The sequence below is a fragment of the Protopterus annectens genome, chromosome 8.part1 (genome assembly GCF_019279795.1).
Source record: "Protopterus annectens isolate FY-2018-M chromosome 8.part1, PAN1.0, whole genome shotgun sequence".
NCBI lineage: Eukaryota > Metazoa > Chordata > Ceratodontiformes > Protopteridae > Protopterus > Protopterus annectens.
Genome location: NC_056742.1, coordinates 209,309,580 through 209,330,895, shown reverse-complemented (window position 1 = coordinate 209,330,895; position 21,316 = coordinate 209,309,580).

The following is a 21,316-nucleotide window of genomic DNA, read 5'->3' as shown; positions in this document are numbered from 1 at the left end:
GAAGGAAAGGGGGTTGTCTTGTAATGGTTGCAGTTTGTGGTGAGTAGGGAAGGGTTTGGACCTGGGTTAGGGTGAATGTCCCCATCTATTAAGAAGTGGAGAAGTATAAAGTTCTTGAATTGTAGAGGTTTCCAGTGGTAGTCAAATGATTTTCTGTTGTTTAGAATGGAGTATTTGATGTATATTAATCGATGATATTTAGGTAGAAAGTAACTGGATTTATAAATGACATTAAAAAAGCTTGTAGATAAAGCAGGTAAAGCTGTGAGAGTTTGTTTGGATGGAATGGTGAAAGTAGAGATTCTACCAGTCCTTCTACCCAAATGAGAGGAACAAACATTGCTGGTTTATTACTGCCTGTTCTGGGTGGTGCTTTGGTGTTCAAACTGCTAAATGAACGTAAGCACTTAAGTCACCAGTAATGTGTACATTCATACTGTCTCTACACCAATGGGACATTTTATACACATGCACACACACACACACACACACACACACACACACACACACACACACACACACACACACACACACACACACACACACACACACACACACACACACACACACACACATATATATATATATATATATATATATATATATATATATATGGGTCTACGTTGAATCACCAAACTTATATTTCAACCAAACCCACTTGGCCGAGACCACTTCTCCGAAAATTCATTCAATCAAAACCATGAACTGCCAAAAACCTTTCCCACTTATACTTCAAACATTGATTGAGTAAAAGGACATATATTTATTTGGAGTGGATGGGTGGCCTGAGTTTGAGGAGGTATTCTTACTGGTAGTATGGGTTGGGGTAGGTCATGGGTTAGGATGGATGTCTCCTGATATAAGCATGATCTTTGGGTGGTAGTGGGAGTCAAATTTAAGTGGGTAGTATATATGATATTTTGTCTTATTTCTAGAAGTTCTGGATTGGGAGGGAGGAATTTTTATTTTAGGACATTGGGAATTCATAGAAAGGATGGATGGAGAGATAGCTACTGACAGCTTAGGAGAGGGGAAGCTATTGATGTGAGGATAAGTAGGATTTTTATGGAATGGAGGTAAATGTGTGGCAACTGATGTGAGAGTGCGAAGTAAAAATAGCGGAGGTAGGAATACAATTGAGATGGCTGAGATATTCATGGTTAATTAGAAAAAAATGTTATGTTGGAGTAGTAGGTGGACTTATTTAAATAATAAATGAAGCCGTTTGAGGGTTAAGCTACTTCACTACCATATTTTACCTTAAGTCTAGCTTTGAATCCTGGTTATGAAAGTAGTTGTATGCTAGAAACTCAGTCGCTGTGCCCATACTGCGTATTACTTGAGTTTTTGATGTTCTATTTACTGTTACAGCATCATATTTTTTGTTGAGTCTTTACCAATATAACAACTGCTGATGCCTTTATTTTATGTTTAATTCCTCTACAAAATGTGTGTTCTGTATTCCCTACTGCTGCCTTTATTTTTGAAAAACGGAATCACTGCTGTACCTTTTTAAACTGGAAACTGATGCTGTCGTAATTGTGTAACCTGCCATATCACTGTGCATTGTATGTGCTCTAACTGCTTAAAACTAGTCTTCGCAGCTGTTTGTGCCTCATTTTTCTCAACTTGAAACCATATCTCCTTCTGCTATCTCCCTTCCTTACTGTTTTTTCTCTACCTATACCACTTCATGCTTACACTGATCCTATCCTCTGGCCTCTCCCTCTATCTCTCCTGAAATTCCTAGTAATTCCTCTGCTTTTACTTTCTGTCTGCCCCCTCTCTGACAAGAATACTAAACTAGTACTTTGTTCTTCTCTTTTACAGCTTATTTAAGTATTGCCCTCCCAGCTACTAAGGTGTTTCTCCATTTCTTCACCCGGAATCACAATCTCTGCAAAAGAGAAAAAAAAAACAACTAAAAAAGCTACTAGAATCCAAGCAAACAATTAGAAATAAAGAAAGAAAACATGCTGCTGCCCAAGACATAACAGTGTATGTGTGTAATCTACTGTTTGACCTCCTTCTTTTCCTTTACTAGTATGCTTGTGTAGTGCTCCATCGCGAGTTGCTAGCAGCCTGCAGGGGTATCCATTCCCTACGTCCTTCCACTTCTCTCCTCAGCCATATATCCCAGCTGCAACAAGTAGTTGCTGCCACTAGGTAGCATTGCAAACCTTCCTCTTGTTAACCAATCCCCAATAGCACTAGCTCGGGTTAGACTCTCTTCAGTACTTCCCACATTATTTCATGTATAGTCCTACTTTAAGCATTTTCTCACTACATTGGCACATAGTTCTAAATTAGCCCTAAAAGCTAAATCCCAGTATACCCTTACCTGTACTGGCTTGAATACTCACTGCTAGTTTTATAGTCCACTACATGTTCCTGGTAAGCAACATCATCTTTTCTGCTCAATTTCCTTTTCCCCCTAGAGTCACAGTCACCCCTCCCCCTTCTCTGTACCTTCCATCTTCCCTGGTTGTATTCCTTTCCCCTCCTCATCTTTGTTCCATTCACCTCAGCAATAGCTCCTCTGTCCTCCCCCTCTTACTGTATTCCATTCACTCTTACCTTAGCATTCTTGTCCCTCCCCCTTTTATTGGTTTATCTCCCACCCTCCAAGTCTATTTAGATACCTTAATACCTATGGCACCATATTTTAAACAGTATTCCCCAGCACACCTGTCCTGCCCTGCCGTAAGCTGCTAGCATCAGCCATGGTAAGTGCTTCCAAATACCCTGCTCATTATTGTGAAATATGTTTTTGAACTGCTGCTTAGTCTGAAATATATTTAGAAACTGCTGCTTATTAGTGTGAGACTCGTACATGAGCTGCTGTTTAGAGGGTTTAGGTAACTTTAATGAACGCTAGCTTAGTCAATTTAAAACGGATCTCCTAGATCTCCTGCTGCTTATTAGTGTGTGACTTGTACATGAGCTGCTATTTTGAGAGTTTAGGTACATTCAGTACATGCTAAGCTTAGTCAATGTAAAACAGATCACCTAGGCCATTAATATGTGATTGCCTAGTCTATTTCCTGTGTCCTGTAATCATTGTGCCAATACCCTGTGGTTAAATCACCTTATTTCTCTGTGTTTCATTGTATCTTGCTGTAACACCTGGTGTACTTCCTGGGCGCGCTTTGGGAAAAAATTTAATCAGCGAGTATCTGTGCAAGTCAAACCACATCCTCCTAGAGTTATTCGCGAGTAAAATCTCTATTAGCTATTTTCCTGGGCTTTTAAATGATACAAGAAGCCATAGGTGGGATAAGTTATTTTGCTACCATTTTTCCAAGCAAATTTAAATGTCTCGATACCTGGTTTACCTCCTGGGCCCGCTCTGAGAATATATGAACTCAGCGGGTATCTGTGCAACTCAAATTGCTCCTTCCTTGAGTTGTTTGCAAATGAGATCTCTGCTAGCAATTTCCTGGGCTGTATTACTGTTTTTTGAATAATAAATGAAGCCATTTCCTGGATAATCTATATCGCTACCATATTTTACTTTTCATATTTTATTTACTTAGTTGTTTTTGAATGAGATCTCCGCTTAGCTATTTCCCTGGGGTTTATTACTTTTTTAAATAATAAATGAAACTGTTTGCGGGTTACACTACTTCACTACCATATTTTACCACCACAATTAAAGTCTAGCTTTGAATCCTGGTTATGAAAGTAGTTGTATACCAGATACTCAGTCGCTGTGCCCGGACTGTGTATTACTTGAGTTTTTGATGTTCTCTTTACTGTTACCGCATCATAATTTGTTGTTGTGTCTCTATCAATGTAACAACTGCTGATGCCTTTATTTTAAGTTTAATTCCTCTGCAAAATGTGAGTTTTGTATTCCCTACTGCTGCCTTTATTTTTGAAAAACTGAATCACTGATGTACCTTTTTAAACAGGAAACTGATGCTGTTGTAATTGTGAAACCTGTCATATCGCTGTACATTATACGTGCTCTAACTGCTTAAACCTAGTTTTCTCAACTGTTTACACCTTATATTTCTCAACCTGAAACCATATGTCCTGCTGGTATCTCCCTTCCTTACTATTTTTTCTCTACCTATACCACTTCATGCTTATCCTCTGGCCTCTCCCTCTATCTCTCCTGAAATTCCTAGCTAATTCCTCTGCTTTTACTTTCTGTCTGCCCCCTCTCTGGCAAGAATACTAAACAAATAATTTGTTCTTCTCCATTACAACTTATTTAACTCTTGCTCTCCTAAATCCTAAGGCATTTCTCCATTTCTTCATCCGGAATCACCATCTCTGCAAAAGAGAAAAAAAATAAAAAGGCTACTGGAACCCTAGCAAACAATTACAAATAACAAAGAAAGAAAATGTGCTAATGCCCAGGACATAACAGTGTATGCGTGTAGTCTACTCTATTTGACCTCTTTTTTTGCTTTACTAGACTGCTTGTGTAGTGCCCCATCGCTTGTTGCGAGCAGTCAGCAGTGGTATCCATTCCCCTATATCCTTCCACTTCTCTCCTCAGCCATATATCCGAGCTGCAACAACTAGTTTCTGCAACTAGGTGGCAGTGCAAATCTTCCTGTTTACCATATCCTCAATAGCACGAGCTTGGGTTAGACTCTCTTCAGTATTTCCCACATTATTTGATGTATAATCCTACTTTAAGCATTTTCTCATTACATTGGCTCATAGTTTTAAATTAGTCCAAAAAGCTGCATCCCAGTATACCCTTACCTGTACTGGCTTGAATACTCACTGCTAGTTTTATAGTCCGCTGCTTGTTCCTGGAAAGCAACATCATCTTTTTGGCTCAATCTCCTTTTCCCCCCAGAGTCACACTCACTCCTCCCCCTTCTATGTACCTTCCCTCTGCCCTGGTTGTACTCCTTGCCTCTCCTCATCTTTGTTCTATTCACCTCAGCAATAGCTCCGCTGTAATCTACCTCTTACTGTATTTCATTCACTATTACCTTAGCGTCCTTGTCCCTCCCCCTTATATTACTTTGCCCCCCCCAAGTCTATTTAGATACCTTAATACCTATGGCGCCATATTTTAAACAATATTCCCCAGCATACTTGTCCTGCCCTGTCGTAAGCTGCTAGCATCACCCTTAGTAAGTGCTTTCAAATACCCTGCTCATTGTTGTGAAATATGTTTTTGAACTGCTGCTTAGTCTGAAATATGTTTAGAAACTGATGCTTATTAGTGTGAGACTCGTACATGAGCTGCTGTTTGGAGGGCTTAGGTAACTTTAATGAAAGCTAGCTTAGTCAGTTTAAAATGGATCTCCTGCTGCTTATTAGTGTGAGACTTGTACATGCGCTGCTATTTTGAGAGTTTAGATACATTCAATACACGCTAAGCTTAGTCAATGTAAAACGGATCTCCTGGGCCATTAATATGTGATTGCCTAGTCTAATTCCTGTGTCCTGTAATCATTGTGCCAGTACCCGGCTAAATCACTTTATTTCTCTGTGTTTCAATGTATCTTGCTGTAATACCTGGTGTACTTCTTGGGAGCAATTTGAGAAAAAATGTAATCAGCGAGTATCTGTGCAACTCAAACCACACGCTCTTAGATTTATTCGTGAGTATAATATCGATTAGCTATTTTCCAGGGCTTTTACTGCTTCTAAATGTTACATGAAGCCAAAGGTGAGATAAGCTGTTTTGCTACCATTTTTCCTTGCAAAATTAAATGTCTCGATACCTGGTTTACCTCCTGGGCTCGCTCTGAGAATATGTGAAATCTGCGGGTATCTGTGCAACTCAAATTGCTTGTTCCTTGAGTTGTTTGCAAATGAGATCTCTGCTAGCAATTCTCTGGGCTTTATTACTGTTTTTTGAATAATAAATGAAGCCGTTTCCTGGATAAGCTACATCACTACCATATTTTACTTATCATATTTTATTTACTTAGTTGTTTGTGAATGAGATCTCCGCTAGCTATTTCCCTTGGTTTTATTACTTTTTTTAAATAATAAATGAAAATGTTTGTGGGTTATGCTACTTCACTACCATATTTTACAACCACAATTAAAGTCTAGCTTTGAATCCTGGTTATGAAAGTAGTTGTATACCAGATACTCAGTTGCTGTACCCAGACTGCTTATTACTTGAATTTTTAATGTTCTCTTTACTGTTACCGCATCATAATTTGTTGTTGTGTCTCTATCAATGTAACAACTGCTGACGCCTTTAGTTTATGCTTAATTCCTCTGCAAAATGTGAGTTTTGTATTACCTATTGCTGCCTTTATTTTTAAAAAACTGAATCACTGCTGTACCTTTTTAAACAGGAAACTGATGCTGTCGTAATTGTGAAACCTGTAATATCGCTGTGCATTTTACGTGCTCTAACTGCTTACACCGAGTTTTCTCAGCTGTTTCCACCTCATATTTCTCAACGTGAAACCATATCTCCTTCTGCTATTTCCCTTCCTTACTGTTTTTTCTCTACCTATACCCTTTCATGCTTACACTGATCCTATCCTTTGGCCTCTCCCTCTATCTCTCCTGAAATTCCTAGCTAATTCCTCTGCTTTTACTTTCTGTCTGCCCCCTCTCTGGCAAGAATATTAAACTAGTAATTTGTTCTACTCAATTACAGCTTATTTAAGTCTTCCTCCCCCAACTCCTAAGGCGTTTCTCCATTGCTTCACCCAGAATGACCATCTCTGCAAAAGAAATAAATAAAATAAAAAGGCTACTGGAACCCAAGCAAACAATTACAAATAACAAAAAAAAAAAAAACATGCTGCTGCCCAAGACATAACAGTGTATGTGTGTAATCTACTCTTTGACCTCTTTCTTTTCCTTTACTAGTCTGCTTGTGTAGTGCCTCATCGCGCGTTGCTAGCAGCCTGCAGTGGTATCCATTCCCATATAGCCTTCCACTTCTCTCCTCAGCCATTTATCCCAGCTGCAACAACTAGTGTCTGCCACTAGGTGGGAGTGCAAACCTTCCTTTTGTTAACCCTATCCCCAATATTACTAGCTCGGGTTAGACTCTAGTATTTCCCACATTATTTCATGTATAGCCCTACCTTAAGCATTTTCTCAAAACATTGACTCATAGTTCTAAATTAGCCCAAACAGCTGCATCCCAGTATACTCTTACCTGTACTGGCTTGTATAGTCACTGCTAGTTTTCTAGTCCACTGATTGTTCCTGGTAGGTAACATCACCTCCTCGGTTCAATCTCCCTTTCCCCTGCAGAGTCACACTCACCCCTCCCACTTCTCTCACCCAGAATCACCATATCTGCAAAAGAGAAAAAATAAATAAAAAGGCTACTGGAACCCAAGCAAACAATTACAAATAACAAAGAAAGAACACTTGCTGCTGCCAAAGACATAAATATATGTGTGTAATCTATTGTTTGTCCTCTTTCTTTGGCTTTACTAGTATGCTTGTGTAGTGCCCCATCGCACGTTGCTAGCAGCCTGCAGGGGTATCCATTCCTCTCTATCCTGAAACTTCTGTCCTCGGCCATTTATCCCAGCTGCAACAAATAGTTTCTGCCACTAGGTGGCAGTGCAAACCCTCCTGTTAATCATATCCCCAATACCACTAGCTCGGGTTACACTCTCTTCAGTATTTCCCACATTATTTCATGTATAGTTCTACCTTAAGCATTTTCTCACTACATTGGCTCATAGTTCTAAATTAGCCCGAACAGCTGCATCCCAGTATACCCTTACCTGTACTGACTTGTATACCCACTACTAGATTTCTAGTCCACAGATTGTTCCTGGCAGGCAACATCATCCCCTCGGTTCAATCTCCCTTTCCCCCCTGGAGTCACACTCACCACTCCCCCTTCTCTGTACCTTCCCTCTTCCATGTTTGTACTCCTTGCCCCTCCTCATCTTTGTTCCATTCACCTCAGCAATAGCTCCACTGTCCTGCCCCTCTTACTGTATTCCATTCACTCTTAACTTAGCCTCTTTGTCCCGCCCCCTTTTACTGCTCTATCTCCCGGCTCCAAGTCTATATAGATACCTTAATACCTGTGACGCTATATTTTTAACAGCATTCCCCAGCACGCTTGTCCTGCCCTACCATTTACTGCTAGCATCGCCCGTGGTAAGTGCTTCCAAATACCCGGCTCATTATTGTGAAATATGTTTTTGAACTGCTGCTTAGTCTGAAATATGTGTAGAACCTTGCTGCTTATTAGTGTGAGACTTGTACATGAGCTGCTGTTTAGAGGGTTTAGGTAACTTTAATGAACGCTAGCTTAGTCAATTTAAAATGGATCTCCTGGATCTCCTGCTGCTTATTAGTGTGAGACTTGTACATGAGCTGCTATTTTGAGAGTTTAGGTACATTCAATACACGCTAAGTTTAGTCAATGTAAAACGGATCCCCTAGGCCATTAATATGTGATTGCCTAGTCTATTTACTGTGTCCTGTACTCATTGTACAAATACCCTGTGGCTAAATCACCTAATTTCTCTGTGTTTCATTGTATCTTGCTGTAATGCCTGGTTTACTTCCTGGGGTCACTTTGAGAACACTTGTACTCAGCGAGTATCTGTGCAACTCAAACCACATTCTCCTAGAGTTATTTGTGAGTATAATCTCTATTAGCTATTTTCCTGGGCTTTTCCTGCTTCTAAATGATACATGAAGGCATAGGTGGGATAAGCTATTTTGATACCATTTTTTCCTAGCACATTTAAATGCCTTGATACCTGGTTTACCTCTTGGGCTCACTCTGAGAACGTGTGAACATAGTGAGTATCTGTGCAACTGAAATTCGTCGCTCCTTGAGTTGTTTGCGAATTAAATCTCCACTAGCAATTCCCTGGGCTTTATTACTGTTTTTTACCTAGTAAATGAAGTTGTTTGCTGGCTAATCTACTTTGCTACCATATTTTAATTACCATATTTTATTTACTTAGTTGTTTGTGAATGAGATCTCTGCTATTTCCCTGGGCTTTATTACTTTTTTAAATAATAAATTAAGCTGTTTGCAGGTTAAGCTACTTCACTACCATATTTTACCACCACAATTAAAGTCTAGCTTTAATTCCTGGTTATAAAAGTAGTTGTACACCAGGTAATCAGTCGCTATGCCCAGACTGTGAATTTCTTGAGTTTTTAATGTTCTTGAAACAAGCAAGTTGGTCACAAGTACCCGAAACTGCACTGATAATCCAAAAAAAGGTACAAGCCAGATAGCCAGTCCCAGATGATTATTTATTCCACAAATCCACGAACCAACACTAAAAAATCACACTGCAAACCAAAGAACATTAACGTAGTATAAAATATCCTAACATTTTCGTCGTATTACTTCATCAGATGAATACATTAACGTAGTATAAAATATCCTAACGTTTTCATCGTATCACTTCATCAGATGAATACCACAATCAACATTGACTGTTTAAATAGAAGTTTAACATGTTGACATTCAATGAAAATACAAAAACAATTAAAACCTTGTTTAGATTGTGATGTGTTTGAAATATTTTGTTAAATTCTAAAAATATACCATATATGTACGTATTTAAAAAACTAAGAATATTATTCTAAAAACTAAATATTCACTGTCAGGACCTGATTTTATAATCAATAAAATCAATAAAATAATAAAGAATTGAATTATATGTAAATGAAAGTGTATCAAGTATATGCAATAAAACAGCTCCATCTATTGGTGAAGGTAAAAAGCATTCTTAAAACATGAATATACTTTTCCAATGTTTCCCTAAATTGTGATATGGATAACAAGAGTGAAAGTCATAACTGTTCAGTACTAAGTCCTTGAAACATATTATGAACAATTGTAATGTTAAAACATTTTTAAAACCAAAAAATAATATAAATAATATAGATGCAAAGTAATAGTTTAAAAATATGAATGATATTGTATATGAATGTATATGTGTATATTTTATAACTTAGCAGCCCTTAGTTTAAAAACGGGCTTTACAGATACCATGCCATTAAGGCCTGGGGGATGACTGGCATCTAAAACCAGCTGCCAGTACAATTCCCTGTATTCTAAACGGGTCTCCCAAAGACCACCCCTAGGGTCTATGGGTACTACCTCAATAACAAAGAACTTAAAATTAGCTTTCTCACAGGTTAAAGTATGTTTAAATAAAGCATTATTGTTGTTCTTTTTCCTTATATCATAACCGTGTTTGTTTTAACCATCACTCAGTTTTGCCTACATAAAATGAATCACATGAGGCACATAAGGCTAAATATACCACCCCTGAGGTGTTACAGTTTGCAAACCCGTTTGTATTAATGTATTTGTTTCTACTTTTTATATGAAGGGTCTCAAGGTTCAATATATTACAACGGTAACCACAGCTACAACACTTGTATGTTCCTTTCTTGTTGTTGTCATATACATTGTGTAAATACTTATGTGCACCCCCTTCCAAAATATTTCTTAAATTACATCCTTTTTTATAAATATACTGCAAAGGTCTCCCAAAAATAACTTCTAAGTCTGAATTTTTTGCAAATCTAGACCATTCAGTGCTTATTACTTTTTTAATTACATTGGTTTCACCCGTATAAGTCATGGTAAAAGCAGACGAAAATTTATGCTCTGTGTTGACATGTTCTGAGTTTACAATTTCCGTGTTAGTAGTGGGCAATCTTATGCCTAAAATGGGAGCAAATCTATTGATCCTACCATCCTTTACTTGTGCATAAATTTCTGTTAACATTTCATTTGGATAACCTCTAGTTTTAAACATATCTATACTGGTTTCACTTTCTTCTTCAAATTCCTTGTCCAAAGAGGTCATTCTACTTGCTCTAACTAGTTGACCTTTGAAGACCATTCCCTTTTGGTGTGGTGGGTGGGCACTATTAAAATGTAAATAAGAGTTAGAAAAGGTTGAGTTTCTGTGTATTCTGGACTTAAATCTATCTGTTGTTTTAATTAAATTAATGTCTAAATATACCAATTCATTGTCGTTAATTTGATGTGTAAACCTCAGAAAACAGCAGCGCCACCTTTATCCGGTTTCATTATTCCAATATTCTTGTTGTCTCTACAGCTTTGTAAAATTTCCCTTTCTTCTGTTGTAAGATTGGGGGTTACTCTACTGTGTTTTAAATGCTCCCTCAGTTCTTTTTCCACTAGTGTTTCAAAATTTTTTAACTGAGGGTGTAAAGGTGGATTGAAAGTGCTTTTTCTGATCAAAGGGTTTTTACGTGTCTTTTTTCTTGGGCTGAAAAGAATATTTCCAAATTTTTGTTGAATAAAAACTGAAGGTCAACTAGTAAATTAAAAATATTAGTCTTAACCTTTGGTATAAAAGTGAAACCTTTTGAGAATAAAGCAAAGTGTCCCTTGCTAATCTCGGTGTTAGTGTAATTAAAAATATTAAATCCTTGATAAGTACTAATATTACCATTCCTTAAAATTTCATTAGTAGAATTTACTTCCAATAATCTTTTTTTTTTCTGTTCTATTTTCTGTTACCACATCATAATTTGTTGTGTCTCTACCAATGTAACAACTGCTGACGCCTATATTTTATGTTTAATTGCTCTGCAAAATGTGAGTTTTGTATTCCATACTGCTGCCTTTATTTTTGAAAAACTGAATCACTGCGGTACCTTTTTAAACTGGAAACTGATGCTGTTGTAATTGTGTAACCTGTCATATCACTGTGCATTATATGTGCTTTAACTGCTTAAACCTAGTCTTCTCAGATGTTTCTGCCTCATTTTTCTCAACTTGAAACCATATCTCCTGTTGCTATCTCCTTTCCTTACCAGGTTTTTCTCTACTTATACCCCTTCATGCTTACATTGATCCTATCACCTGGCTTCTCCCTCTATCTCTCCTGAAATTCCCAGCTAATTCCTCTCCTTTTACTTTCTATCTGCCCCCTCTCTGGCAAGAATACTAAACTAGTAATTTGTTTTCTCCCTTACAGCTTATTTATGTCTTGCCCTCCCAACACCTAAGGAGTTTCTTCATTTCTTCACCCAGAATCACCATCTCTGCAAAAGAGAAAAATAAATAAATAAAAAGGCTACTGGAACCCAAACAAACAATTACAAATAACAAAGAAAGAAAATGTGCTACTGCCTAAGACATAACAGTGTATGTGTGCAATCTACTGTTTGTCCTCTTACTTTGGCTTTACTAATATGCTTGTGTAGTGCCCCATCGCGCGTTGCTAGCAGCCTGCAGGGGTATCCATTCCTCTATATCCTTTCACTTCTCTCCTCAGCCATTTATCCAAGCTACAACAACTAGTTTTTGCTACTAGGTAGCAGTGCAAACCTTCCTGTTTTTAACCATATCCCCAATAGCACTAGCTCAGGTTAGACTCTTCTTCAGTATTTCCCACATTATTTGATGTATAGTGCTACTTTAAGCATTTTATCACTACATTGGTTCATAGTTCTAAATTAGCCCAAATAGCTTCACCCCAGTATACCCTTGCCTGTACTGGTTTGTATACTCACTGCTAGTTTTCTAGTCCACTGATTGTTCCTGGTAGGCAACATCATCTCCTCGGCTCAATCTCCCTTTCCCCCCGGAGTCACACTCACACCTCCACCTCCTCTGTACCTTTCCTCTTCCCTGCTTGTACTCCTTGACCCTCCTCATCTTTGTTCCATTCACCTCAGCAATAGCTCCCCTGTCCACCCCCTCTTACTGTATTCTATTCACTCTTACCTTAGCCTCCTTGTCCCTCCCCCTTTTCCTGCTTTATCTCCTGCCCTCAAGTCTATTTAGATACCTTAATACCTGTGGCACCATATTTTAACCAGAATTCCCCAGCACACTTATCCTGCTCTGCCATAAACTGCTAGCATTGCCTGTGGTAAGTGCTTCTAAATACCCTGCTCATTATTTTGAAATATGTTTTTGAACTGCTGCTTAGTCTGAAAAGTTTGAAGAAACTACTGCTAATTAGTGTGAGACTCTTATATGAGGTGCTATTTTGAGAGTTTAGATACATTCAATTCACGCTAAGCTTAGTTAATGTAAAACGGATCTCCTGGGCTGTTAATATGTGATTGCCTAGTCTATTTCCTGTGTCCTGTGATCATTGTGCCAATACCCTGTGTCTAAATCACATTATTTCTCTTTGTTTCATTATATCTTGCTGTAATACCTGGTTTACTTCCTGGGCTCACTTTGAGAATGTGTGAACTCAGCGAGTATCTGTGCAACTCAAACCACATGCTCCTAGAGTTATTCACGAGTATAATCTCTATTAGCTATTTGGCTGGGCTTTTACTGCTTCTAAATGATACATGAAGTTGTAGCTGGGATAAGTTATTTTGCTACCATTTTTCCTAGCACAGTTAAGCATCTTGATACCTGGTTAACCTCCTGTGCTTGTTCTGTGAATGCGTGAACTCACCGGTTATCTGTGCAAATCAAATTGTTCACTCCTTGAGGTGTTTGCGAATGAGATCTCCGCTGGCAATTCCCTGCATTTTATTACTGTTTTTTAAATAATAAATGAAGCCTTTTCCTGGATAAACTACTTCGCTACCCTATTTTTCTTACCATATTTTATTTACTTAGTTGTTTGTGAATGAAATCTCTGCTAGCTATTTCCCTGGGCTTTATTACTTTTTTAAATAATAAATGAAGCTGTTTGCAGGTTAAGATACTTCACTACAATATTTTGCCACCACAATTAAGGTCTATCTTTGAATCCTGGTTATGAAAGTAACTGTATATCACATACTCAGTCGATGTGCCCAGACTGCGTATTACCTTAGTTTTTGATGTTCTATTTACTGTTACCGCATCATAATTTGTTGTTGTCTCTGCCAATGTAACAACTGCTGATGCCTTTATTTTATGTTTAAATGCTCTGCAAAATGTGCGTTTTGTATTCCCTACTGCTGTGTTTATTTTTGAAAAACAGAATCCCTGCTGCACCTTTTTAAACTGGAAACTGATGCTGTTGTAATTGTGTAACCTGTCATATCGCTGTGCATTACATGTGCTCTAACTGCTTAAACATACCCCGGGATTCATGAAGCTCGAAACAAGGACGGTGTTAGCCTTGTGCTGACCGTGCAGCATAGAGATGGCACAGCAGCACCACATGCATATTAACGAAGGAATGCTGCCGAAACGTCCACATGCCTAGGAAATGTGTGCGAGTGCAGGGGGTGTGTCTAAGCACTGCACGTAGGCGTGAACATGTCGGCTGCAGATGCACAACCTAAAATGCTGACTAGTACAGCCTGCCTCTAATAGTAATTACTCCTGTCAGTGTCCATGGATACTGAAATGTATACAAAGCATACAAGACAGTTTCGTAAACACCCAAAATAAAAAGTAAACACAAAGGCACGTAGCTGAATATTGAGCCTCAGTCCCTCGAGCAAATAACATTTAAAACCCTGTGCCCGTATTCCATTGTAGTGTTGATTGTTATACCAAGTTGAAGTGAAATGCAGCGTGTTTGCACGCCGCTGCCCTTTGCTAAGCCTAGCCCAATGGTTAGGGTTACAAGCTGTTCCACTTTGTGAGGGACAGTCCCTCTCTGGGCAGTTGTGTCCTTACCAAAAATATTAAAAATGGCAAATGTCCTGCGATTGTAGGACATAATTATGTCCCATATTGTATGTAATAGTTCCATAAAATAGTTATTTCTGTATCTAAAATACCTAAATGTTACATGAAACAGAATAAGCAACTAAACTGTTACAAGAATAAGCTTTCACTTAGGCATAAAAGTAAAGCACTATCCTTTGTATTGACCATGGGTATGTGTCGGCCTGCAAAATCTGATGTGTGTCCCGAAAATGTTCCACTCTGGCCATTTGAAAAGGTGGCAACCCTACCAATGGTCAGAGCATTCTCCCAATATCTGCCCATTCATGGTCCAAGTTGTCCCTGTCTGGACGACCCAAAGATGAAGGGGTATTACCCGGGTCTACCCACCATGTCATGATAGATAAGTATTTGCATGTGCCTATGTGCGTGAGGTACAGCATGTGGAAGATCAAATATGCCAGGGCTGTCCTCACAACCATAGTGGTACCAGAGATATGTAGAGTATGCAATGTGTTCTGTTGTCTGTGCCATGGGCCATCAACCAGAAAAGGGATGGATGGTGTGTGTGGAATAAGGGGGGGGGGACAGGTAATGTAATAATTCGCCAAGGGGAGACTGGGTCAGATGTACAATAGGTGAACTGGAGGTGTATGAGGGAGCAGTGGGTGAATCAGAAAGGAAACCAAAGAACATACATTTGCATCCACAATACACCCTGACAGGCCATACTGCAGAACACAATCCCACAAATATGAACATTAAAATGTGAGATACACATGTACAGAAATGTTACTGGCTCATACCCACATAATGGTTTGGCCTGAATTGAGCCATTCAACCCCAACACACCTGGATACATAATTGAATACCCATCATCCCCTCCACAGCACCCCCCCCCCCGTGCTGAACATCCACCAAAATCACCCATACTCGGGCTGCTAGCTTGGCACAGCCATGTCTGCACATAGTGCCCCCTACTCATATCTAGTAGGCAGTCTCACCCTAGGCAGTCTCAGGCTTGCAAACTAGGTATCCCTTGCATGTATAAACCTCCCTCATTTTCGTAAAGCCAAAAGAATTGGAGTCATTGGTGTCCACAATTTTTGGCCATCCCTCATGGGATAAGTGTCTGTTCTAAAGATTAGACTTGGTGGCTCGACACGATGTCCAGCCCCGTAGACAACCAGACACATTAGCAGTAGTTGTCCACATGCCCTCCAGCCGGTCCTGCAGAACCTACTACCTGGGATTAAACACCTGACTGTGATGCATGTCTCCCCATGTGCATTATCAGGAATTTATACCATTCACATGTTCCCATGAAGCTTCCCCATAGCCATCTCCCAAATAGTACATGTCCACAAATTGTATACCCCATTCAGGTTCCTCGTTGTAATGATGCACACAGCCCCTGTATACAAACAGTACAGGTACCTCCCGTATGCGGTTGTTCATATACATGGCCATGTATAACTCCAGATATGTAGTCATATATCTATAAATGTACATACTTATATTCGCATAGCTACACATCACACATACATGCATATAGGTGTCAAGTATGTGTCCATTTCATAAATATGTATACTTGCAAATGTATACATATGCCTCTCAGAAACATATGAATAGTGACATGTACTATACATATGTAGACCACCCAACTGTCACATTTGTTGCCAGTACTGGGGAATGGCTGTAGTAAAGTCATATATCCTAATTACCATCCATATAGAATAGAATGTATCAAGGATGGTTTAGTGGTAAAACCAGTGACTATGGTGTTCCTTTTCCCGGGTCCAAGCCATGCAAGGGCTAATTTTATATGATGGCCACAATAATGGCAGTCGGATATAGGGTGATTAAGGTGGTTTAAAGCAGACGTAAGCAGGTATGCGCAACAGTTAAGTGGCGGTCATTCAACAGTATGGGAAACGTAAATAAGCATGTAGGTGTATTTGCATGCGTATGTACAGATATATATATATATATATATATATATATATATATATATATATATATATGTCCATGAAGAATGTATATGGTCACAATAAAGCAGTCATAATGAATGTGAAGGGAAACAGCAGCGGAACCCCCCCGTAATATTTAGTGCTGTCATATCAAAATGCCCAGAGGTGAGCAAACTAACTATATTCACTTGCTAAGTCTGACTTTCAAACAGGTACAAGGCAGTCCCAGTCACAAGTCGGATGAGCCGCAGACTAATTGAACACCCTGACCATTATATGAATGTATGTCCCTGGTCTATAAGCTTGGGATGTCTGAATATACTTGGAGTGAGCCAACATAAGGGACATGCTAGAGCAGAAGGGAATGGCGCATGTGTAGTAGTGCGGTTTTCCCAACAGGAAAATGGATGCCTGCTGTGTTAGTGAAGTGTTGAGGCATGTGTTCTGGTAACTATGAACCATGGGTATACATGTAAATGAAGCAGAACACCAATAGTGTAGTGGTTACAGCATCCGCCTATCGAACAGACGCTGCCAGTTCGACTGCAGCACACACCATTTATGACGCGTAATCCGTATACGAGCATATCTTGCTAATTTTATGCTGTATAACGATATAATACCATTGAAATGTAAACTGGGGTGACATATCTCAGTAAGAATGCAGAAGGTTTTGCGTGACATGAATCGGTGGTTAAACGGAATACCGCAGCTGAAAACTGTTGTACTCACCCTTTGTCCAACGGCCCTTGTTCTGCCCAGCAACACAATAAACCGCGTCGGCCAGACCCGACGCCAGGACCCTACACATCACAATCAATGTGGTTTACCACTAAGCCATGGCAGTTATACCTAACTCTGATGTTATCACAAACAAAGCAGACAGCACAGTCATTCAACAGTATGATCAAAGTAATTAAATCATATAGATGTATATGCATGCGTACGTACACATACACACATATATATATATATATATATATATATATATATATATATATATATATATATATATATACATCTACAGAATGAACATTGGCACAAGAAAGCATTCATAACAAATGCAAAGGAAAACAGCAGTGGACCACCCGTATTATCTAGTGCTGACATATCAAGCTGGCCTGAGGTGAACTCTCATATGACATACCAAATATTACTAAAAATGCTATATTACAATTAGCTACCCTAACAGAACTGTATCTAGAAACTATAAAATAAATAAATTTTATATATTTTATAGTTTCTAGATACAGTTCTGTTAGGGTAGCTAATTGTTTAACCTGTTGGCTTTTTAGTATTTGTCTTGCTGTATATATTTTGTATATGTATTATTTCCAGTAATATAGCAGTTTTAGTAATATTTGATATGTCATATGAGAGTTTGCATTACATCTTAGTCTTATTGGATGCCCATTATTAGTGATTGTTAATTGATTTATTGAAACAATTAGGTAATAGGATGTATATAAAGAGTTGTAAGCACTTGTATGAGTATGTCTGAAGAAGCGAAATGTGGTGTCCACGAAAGCGCTCACATTTCATTAATAAATTTGTTTTTTATTTATTTGGACTTTGGAATTCTCCATATTGTGGAAGTCTAAGCTGATACAAGGTGGTCGTGCTCCTTCTAACTTGTTTTTTTGCATACATTACGTGGACTAGGCTTAGTGACTGTTTCTCCATTCATCTTTGGTCTTTTATGATGTGGGATGGAAGGAACTGACAATGGTGCTGTAGCTGAAGCTACTAATGATTTGCTCGAAACAACTTCTAATGGGAGGCTAAGAAACATTTTGACTGAAACTGCCAATCCGCTTTTGCGTATGGACATTTGTGTGAATAATAAAGGTATGAACTTGGTTATGGTAAACGAGCAAGCTCTTAAGACTATAAAAAAAGAAATTGAGAATAATATCTACAAATTTAAACATTTGCAATGTCAACGCAACCATTTAGAAGCGTGTTTGAATTGTAATGTCATTCCCCGTGGGCTGAGGATTTTAAATGTGCCCACGTACGGCAACACCTATCCGGAGTTGCTGTTACAATGCAACAAATAAACTTGAATGTTAGTAAAGCATATTTACAACTACTATTAGAATTCTTTCAACTCATTGAATTTGATTTGAGGAGACAGATTGTTGAACAGCAAACAAAGTTAACTGAAATTTATCGGTGTGACTTAACTGAGATATTTATGCATGAACTCATAGACAGGGTGTTGCGATATGAAGGTAATCTTCTTGAGCATAAAAAAAGAAAACTCAACAGAGACATTATTATATTATTATATTTTATAATTATAATTAGATTATTTTGCCAAGCAAAATGTCTTTGTGTGGCCAAAATTTTTAAATGTGGCCAACAATAACGAATCTGTGGTTCGCAATCACACCAATTTAATCGGTAGGGAGGGACCTACACAGAGCGTTGTCAACTCTGAACCTATCATTAGTGACAAACCTCAAGAGCAGGAAGAAGATGGGCGTTCCAGGTCTGAAGAGACGGAGTGACAGCAAGTTGAGGTGGTGAGTCAGAATAAACAACAGATACCAGCTTTGACTAGTGGTTTTACGTCTCCAAATCCTATTAACTCCGTATATACTACACCCAATGAAGTATTACCTGAGTTTCAGCGCGTTGGTAGTACTAATGATTCTAATAGTCTGACCAGTGTTGTTAGACGTAAGATCCAGCTAGATAGAGCGGAGGCTCAAAATTTTCCTGCAGCTCCCTTGCCCATTAGAACTGGGAGGAAGAGGTCGGTCGATTCAGATGTGGCAAGGTGAGCAAAGAGGAAAGAACCACCAAATCATCATCAACAATGTACGCTGAAGAGAATATGGAATCAGGATGTTTAGTATGGAACATCTCTAAATACACATTGACACCGGATAAGTTTGAACTACTGAACAAAGGTATGAATTTTATACCGACTTCAAATATGGACATAAGTGAAGCAGTTTTATCTGTTAGGCTGTTTGCATGTAATGTAGCTTTAAAGATGTTATTTGAAACAGATTCTGACAATTATGTTAATTGCTTCAAACGCAAAAGTTTATTTGTTCCATATTTGCCGGCTAGTATTGAGACTTTTCTTAAAGCTGTGGAAAACAGTCTATACAATGACTTTCATTTTTCTATGGATATTAAAGGAAATAATTTAACCAAGAATGAACAGTATGCACTCAATAAACTTAAATGCAATGGTGACATTGTTATACGTCCTGCGGACAAGGGTGGTCCGGTTGTAATATTGGATTCTGATTATTATAATAAGACTATGTCAGAGATGTTGGCTGATGAAGTAGTACCATTAAGTATTGTACATGATTTGCAAGATAGCATATATAATAGTTTACATGAATGCAAGTCTATGAACATTATTAATGGTGAATTGTTTGATTTTTTCTGTGTACAATATCCCACAGTACCAAGGTTACACGGGCTACCAAAAATACACAAAAATCTGGTAGAACCATCTTTTAGACCCATAGTGTCAGGTTCAGGTTGGCTCATTGAACCATTATCTATTTAGTTGGATCATGAGTTAAAAAAAGTGTTATCTGGTTATACTTACGTGCTTAGGGACACTGAACAATTTTTGACTGATTTGTATCTTTTTACATCAGAATTAGATACTTTAGATGGTATACTGTTGGTAACAATGGACGCTGTATCACTTTTTACTTGTATCCCCAATGGAGAGGGAATAGATATAGTGCGACCGCTATTAGCTGATTGTAATTTGATTGATAACAGTAAGGTCGATTTCCTTTGTCTTCTGATAGAACAAGTGCTGGAATGCAACATCTTTTTCTTCCATAATGTATGCTATAGGCAACGTAAAAGTGTAGCCATGGGCACTAGTTGTGCCAACAGTTATGCCAATTTGGTCATGGTTGCCTGGGACGAGAAGTATATGCTTAATCATCCCAACATTGTTTTTTACAGGAGATTTGTGGACGATCTCTTCTTTTTGTGGAAGGGAACGGACAATGTGCTTATTTCTTTTTTCAATCAATTGAATATTGTGAGCTCTTTTTTGAAGTTTACTTTAGAATTTTCGGTAGATACCATTAGTTATTTGGATGTAACCATATATCGGGACAATAATTATTTGAAGACCAAGGTATATCGCAAACCTTGTTATAGGCCAGCCTATTTATATAGGTCCAGTATGCATAATCCGATGGTATTTAACAATATTATTAAAGGGCAGGTGATGAGGACATTGAGGCTGTGTTGTGAGGAATCAATTTTGAGTGATGAACTCCACAATCTCAAGCTAGGTCTTATGGGAAGGGGGTATAGCCAGCAGGACATCACGAAGGTATACTCTCAAGTGAGTAAGTTGAGACATACCAAGGCGAAACCTTATTATTCAAGTAGAGGGGAGCAGTTTGTTGCAGTGGCTTCTAGATCTAGGAAAGAATCAGTAATTCTTCCTTATTGTAACAACATTGATAAAGTTAGGAATGCAATTTCATCTAATTGGAACATACTTATGGTGGATGACAAGACTAGAGACATAGTAGGGAATTATCCTACTTTCACGTATAAGAACATGAAAAGCCTTAAGCAACAACCTTGTTATAATGACTCATTTGTCCCTAATTCTGTAGTATTCTAGATGTTTTAGGGGAACTGAGATGTGTGGGAAGTGTCTGCAGTGTGGGTCCATAGATGAGTCACGTTTCTTTAAACATCCAGACACAGGCCATCTACGGGAACTACATAATGACAGTACCTGTAACTCTAAAAATGTGGTTTATGTGGCACACTGTTTAGTCTGTTTTCATTTTTACATTGGGAAAACCAACAGGACCCTTAG